This window comes from Brienomyrus brachyistius, unplaced genomic scaffold (genome assembly GCF_023856365.1).
Source record: "Brienomyrus brachyistius isolate T26 unplaced genomic scaffold, BBRACH_0.4 scaffold154, whole genome shotgun sequence".
Taxonomy (NCBI): domain Eukaryota; kingdom Metazoa; phylum Chordata; class Actinopteri; order Osteoglossiformes; family Mormyridae; genus Brienomyrus; species Brienomyrus brachyistius.
The window spans coordinates 167,798-174,303 of NW_026042429.1; positions in this window are offsets into that span (position 1 = coordinate 167,798).

Consider the following 6,506-nt stretch of genomic DNA (forward strand, 5'->3'; position numbering starts at 1 on the left):
TTTACCCTCCTTCTCCTCTGAGTGTCTGTCTCCCTCTCTCTCCCTCTCTCACTTTCCTTTCACCCCCTATTCTCCCAGACCTTTAGACAGCGCGTTCTCAATTTACAGGGTAATTCTATGCCAGGCGAACAGCTAATTGTCCTCTGCTAAACTGCAGGCCACTGCGCTTCTGTGACACTGAGCTTATATCAGCCTAATGATCAGAATAATTGTTCCGAGGCTTAATTTGGTTGAAGGGGGGCGCAGTCTGAAGAGGTGAGACCGGAGGCCGGTACTGAGGATGCTCTATTGTTGTAGTGGGGGTTTTTGCCCCCTTTATTTTGAGACAATTTCTACAAGGTTCCCCTTTCGTGTGCTCCCCGTTACAGAGGGGCGGTCTTGCCTCTGAAGTGGATCCCCCTACCTGCCCATCCTCATCCCTGGCTGTCACCTGGGGATCAACGCTCCCGCAGCCCCTGTGCTTTTCACGTGCACGGGATAGGGGTACGGGCGCATGGAAACTGCACTACAGACGCACTTCATTAATGCGCTGCGTCGAGGGCCAGGCAAACACTGAATTACGCTCCTGAATGGTGTCAGATGACGAGTGCGATTGTTTACACTAAAGTGCCAAAACCTGTGGCAGGGTACAAAGAAAAGCAGCTGTAGGTGGTGAATGTTTGAATGTTACCTTATTGAAGCTTGATTTGTGAAATATGAGGAATTTTAATAGCTTTTCTGTATGTGACACACAATAGCTATTTATTTAGCCTTTTATGATGTTCTGTTTGCCTTTTCCGGTCCAAAGATGTCTTTGAAGGGAATTAATGTGTCTAAAATATCTAAAATCTATGAGTGTCCAGAGTGTTCCTCCACCACATACCTGTCTCTCCTGGGATAGGCTCCAGGCCCACTGCAACCCCACCGTGATAAAAAATTAGGGGATAAAACAATTTCATTATTCTCCGGCTAAAATAATTACCTGATACCTGTGTTACTCATAGATATGGAGTGCATGAGCCGTTAATACGTTAGTGTTTATTTACAGTCTGTCCTGTAACTGCAGCATGTGGAGTGAACGTTCGTCATCATAACGTTCATCGCCTTGGTTATAATATTATGCTGCGTAAGGGAATTATTCCTCAGCCTGGTGTTTTGCTGTCGGGAGCGTGTTGTGGTGAAAATCAATGAGATGAGCTTCACCAGTGTGTACAGTAAACAGCAGTGCATGACCCCACGCTCGGTTCCCCCCTAAGCTTATATACATCCGTGCCACTGCATTCATGCCCACTGGGTTGGACCTAAATGGCACGCTGAGAGACGAGCGCACCCTGGCCCCCCCAAGTCCCTGTTTGGGTAGAACAACACAGCAAGAGAATGGGGGCTTCTCGCATCTCCAGGGTCGCGTCACCAACTCGGGTTTGGCCAAGAACGCCTATGACCAGCGTGTGCATGTCCTTCCTGTGCTTCCATGGATTATCTTCTCATTTCTTTGGCCTAAAGACCTGCGTGTTAACTGAATAGGTGTCTCTAAATAACGAATTGCAAGTGCCCTCCGATGGACTGGCATCCTGTCCAGAATTATCCCCAGCCTTGTGCCCTGTGCTTGTCTGCATTTGCCGGGGGTGTCACCCCCTCCCCGGGGCTCTGGGTACCTGAGGAGCCACACCTACTGCTTCTCACTGTAAAATGCCAAGAGATACTAAGATATCCCAGAAACCTTTACCCTATGAGCCATTAGAACAGGTTATTACCTAAGCAGCCTCTCTCTCCCTGTCTTTGGAGACGTGCTCTGGCCTGCTTAGTGTATGGAGCGATCCCACAGCTTGTGTGTTGGTGATGCTGCCCCGCCAGCCATAACTACCCCCCTCTACCCAGCATGCACTGCTTCAGCATGTGCACGTGCATCCGTCCCGTCTTCCTGCACCATGTTCCTCCGTCTCCCCCATGGGACAGCATCAGTTAGAGCCCCCTGCAGTCTCCCTGCCAGCCCGGGCGGGCCGGGACATGCACCCACATCGGCCCGATTCCTGCAGCACGCGCCTCACCGCTGCCGCCACCCCTCCCTGCTTTTTATCCAGAGCTGGTCCACCGTTTGAAGTGTTTACTGACAATAGACACTGTTAGCAGTTCTGCTTTGCCCATTGTCACTGTAACTACTCACAATAAAGATTGTCATTCAAATATCTTAATTCAGCTTAAGGGTGGCTTTCAATCTGATGTCATGCCATTTACTGTAAACGGAATTTTGTAATTTGTGTCCCACCAGTAGGATGCTGGGAAATTATATCCAGGCCAATATGACTGTTGTACGAAAATCTTATTGTTAAAAATGTATAATCACAGTGATACTGACCATGATAAGTCATTAGAAAAAGGATGGATGGATGGATGAAAAACTGTATATTACTTTTTCTTGTTATGCATTTGTTCCCGTCTAATGGTGCAGTTCGTGTCTCAGTGGGTTAGGAGACTGTGACCGGTAGGTTATGGGTTTGAATTCCGAAATCATATGAATTCCCCAAATGTACAGAACCATGGCTTATTTCATTCCAGACATGAGGTCAAAAAAGCCAGGGCTGCACAATCAAAGAAACACCTCTGCAGGAGAAGAAAACAATAAAGTCCCTGAGTTTGAAAGAGCACCATTCGTGCTGCGTCTAGCTACGTGAGGGGTAACGCTCAGATCCTGTTTCCCCATGATGACCCCATCCTGCCCTGAGAGACAGAAATCCTTCATGAGTCTGCCGACCATGTGTCATCGTATCATTAACGCGAATGTGTGCCTTTATAAGGGTGTGACTTTAGAGCGTGACAGTGTCGTCGCCCGTGATTGGAGGAGCCCTCCAAGCCCCAGCCACCAAGGCTACCATTGTTGAATTGTGTTAAGAAACGTCAGGATCTTTGTCGTCATGCATGCCCGACAGGGACTGCTTCTTATACACATTAATGTTCACAGGGACAAACAGAAACCCCAACAGGTGCACACATGTAAACACGCACGTGGGCTTACCCACATAAGCTCTTTGTGATGGGTGCTTCTCCTGCCCTGCCTATTGTCTCCTGCCTTTAGAGGCGCATCATCGAGGGGGGCCTTTTCATTGCCCTTTTCACCTCATTAGCCTGTGACCCCTCCAGTTGATTATTTTGATCTGGCCGCAGGTCAGAGCCGCTTTTAATGATCCTGAGTGACTCGTCGGGCCCAAATGGGCACACAATGGTTAACACACCCATCGAAGCAGCCAGAGGAGAAATGAAAGAAAGGGGAGAGAAAGGATGGAGAGTAAAAGTGGCTTTAACCCACCCCAAGCAGGCACTTGGGCTTACATGGAGAGGAAGCTGCTGTTGGGGACGAGAAGTTGGGGGGGGGGGGGGGGGGCGACAAAAATGTCTTTAGACTTTTGTCAGAATATGGCATTGTTCTGCATTGATGGAGTGGGCTTTTCCTGAAAGCGTGAATGTCATCACAGGGCTTAAAGCCACAGCTGCAAAATCAGAAAAACGCACAGCGACACCTTTCCAGGGGAGGCGAAATAAAATGTCTGAGTTTAATGGCGCACTTTGCAAATACGTCGATTCCTTTGTCGCCCTCTGCCCGGTCGGGAAGTAAAATTAATTTCAAGGGGCTTAGATGGGGATGTTAGGGACAGAAAAAATGCGGGGAGCACAGGTAGTGTGGCGTGACCCCGAAAAGGAGCGTGGGCAAGTGGAGCGGCGCTGGGAGAGCCTCCAAGCTGCAGGCACTTCTTATTTTCAGCATTTTTCACTGTCCCCGCGACCCTAACCAGGGTAAGTGGCTAGAAGAGGGATTTTCAGAAAAGACTGTCCCATTTTGTATGAAATTAAGCTCATTAAAAAGTGCTTTTCTCCATTTGATTTAAGGCGGAGTTTAGACTGAATGCTTAATTTGGTTGTTTTCCTATTGTTAATAAGCGTCTGCAGAGTTTGTTTCTAAGGCAGACAACATTTAAACGATGGGATATGATGCATCAAATATTGTAAGCATGTGATGTCCATCAGATGTAAAGGATGGAGCAGGAACCGTTTATGCTGTTAAGCACTGAAAGAGAACTGGTTCCTGGGCCAAGCATTTAGGTTTCGTCCATTTGGACCTAGCATCTGTGTTAGTATAATTTGCAGAGTACCTTCAGAAATTAAGAGTACTGAATAAACCATATGAGTATCCCCATCCCCAGGGAAATGCCTCCCCTCAGCACGGATTGCCCCCCCCCCCCCGAAACCTTATTCCTCTCCATGTCCCCCATCCCTACCTGAGACCCCCCGCTACTGTAAGTTGGATTTTTCTGGCTGTGTTTTAGGATAGATGGTGTGCCCCCCTCACGCAACACAAACATGGTGAATCCCGGCAGCTCGTCCTACGCGGTGTTTGTATTTTTTTCGAACCCCTCCTCCCCAAAATGCCGAATCTGACGGGCTTATCTCTTTTAGCCACCCCCCCCGTTCCTTTCTCTGCCTCGTGTTTGCTGGCAGGATGTCCCGCTTGCGCCGTCTGGCTGTGCATGTAAAGAGCCAACTTAAATTGCCCCGCGTCCCCCTTTTGTCCGCACAATGGCTGCAGCCTCAGGCGTGGGGCCAAGCCTCCCCTTCAAACTTTATCACTGCCCCCCCACCACCACCGCCGGCCTTACTTACCCACTGCACGCAATCGAGACACCCCTCCCCCTCTCCACCCAAACTGCAATAAAAAAGGAAAGAATGAAATGGAGGGGGGGGGCAAGCATCAATTTGAAAAGCAGGTGTCCAGAACTTTGAGCATGTTGATTAAAAAAAAAAAAGAACCTTTAACCCTGCAATTCTTCGGGCCGCGCCTCTAATGGCCGGGCAAAGCCCTAATCGGTCCGGAACCACAATGCCGGGTCTGAGGGGTGTCAGTCAGTCTTTCAGGGCCAGATTGAGATGGAGGGATGACTGGGGAAGCCCTGATTGATTAGTGCCATTTTGAAGGGGCTTTAGTCACTCTCCCCCCTCCCACCAGCCCACTGAGAGAGCCTTCCTGAAAAGGGCAGGGCTTGTAATTAGAGTGATTTAATTATTGCGTTCTTTCTCTCTCTTAAATCTGATGCTGAGGGTTCTTGGGATTTATTTAGTTTGTTTTGTGTTTTTTTTTTTCCGCCTACCTCCTCCAAAGCCAGATAATAAACGGCCGCTGCTGGGTATTCTAAGCAGGCTTTCTGGCTCTGTGACTCTGTGAGTGGGAACATGGGAGCCGGAGGCTGAGCAGCACCCCCACCTGGAAGGCGGCTCGGAGTGGAAGTCAGTGGCGGGAATGCCCCTGCCACTGGTGACTCCGGGAAACGGTCATAAGGAAAACAGGAAATGCATGGGGAATGAGCAGTCTCTGCCGGTTCCAGGGCGAATCAGCGGCCCCCGCATGCCTGCCTTGCCGTCCCTTTTCTCCGGTGCCAGCCGGCCGGCACCCCGCCTCGTCCCACGACCTTGTCACACGGCCACGGCTGTGTGCCTTCAGAAAAAAAATAAAAAACGCACATCGATCTTACACGTTCGGGGCAATGTCAACATGCCATTATGGTTGTTCCAAAGAATGTCCTCTTGATTGGAAAGCTTTTAACGACAGCGGAGAGCCCCGCGCAGTGACTACCAATTAGTTTCATTTAGCAGTACAATACGCGTAATTGTTAATCCTAATGATGCAGTTATGTCATAACGAGGGTTCTCTCGTCAGGTTCCCGCTGGGCTCTGCATATCACACCTGTGGATTGTGCAGCAGCCTCTGGCTTCTCTCTGCCTTTATCTGTGCCCATGTGTGTTTGCACGTCTGCACTATCTCCGGCCTGCCTTCGCTCTCCATTGTCGTGCAGTGACACACATCTTGATAGGTCCCAGCGTGTTTGAAAAGCTGCTGTCACTGAACCCCTCCATGCAGGTGGCATGCTGATTTAATTTGTCAACTACCTCCTCCCCTAATTGCGGCCAGGCCCCTCGGAGACAGCCTCTCAGTGTGGATCCGCCATGTGCGAGTGTGTGCTTTTCCCAGAGAGAAAGAGAGAGAGAGAGATAGAGAGAGAGAGAGCTGCAGGGATGGTGTGGGGGGGAGTAGGGGTTGTCAGTCTCCCGCAGCACTGTCTTCTCTCCATCCAAGTTGCTCCCCCCACCAACCTCGGCCCATGTTTTCTTCTCTTACTGAGCCAGTCAGGTCCTGGGGAAAACTGACCGACAGGCCTCAGAAAATAGACCGTTTTTTCTGGCCTATCCAGTAAGAAAGTTCCAGAAGCCCTGTGCACATTGTTTGGGGTCGGATCAGATGGAGAGCTACGGATTCCCATCAAATGCTTGACTCGGCCATGGTGTGATCAGACAGGTATACTGTCAGATAAAAAAAGGAGCAGTTTGTACCTCTGAAGGTACAATTACTTCTGGGGCTGTACCCTCAAGGGTCTGCCTATTGTACCCTCGCTGTAGGTAAATGTACCTTTTAAGGTACAGAAATTGACTCTGAGGAACATTTTTAGGGTATTAATGTTGTTTGTACCTTGGGGTATATAACT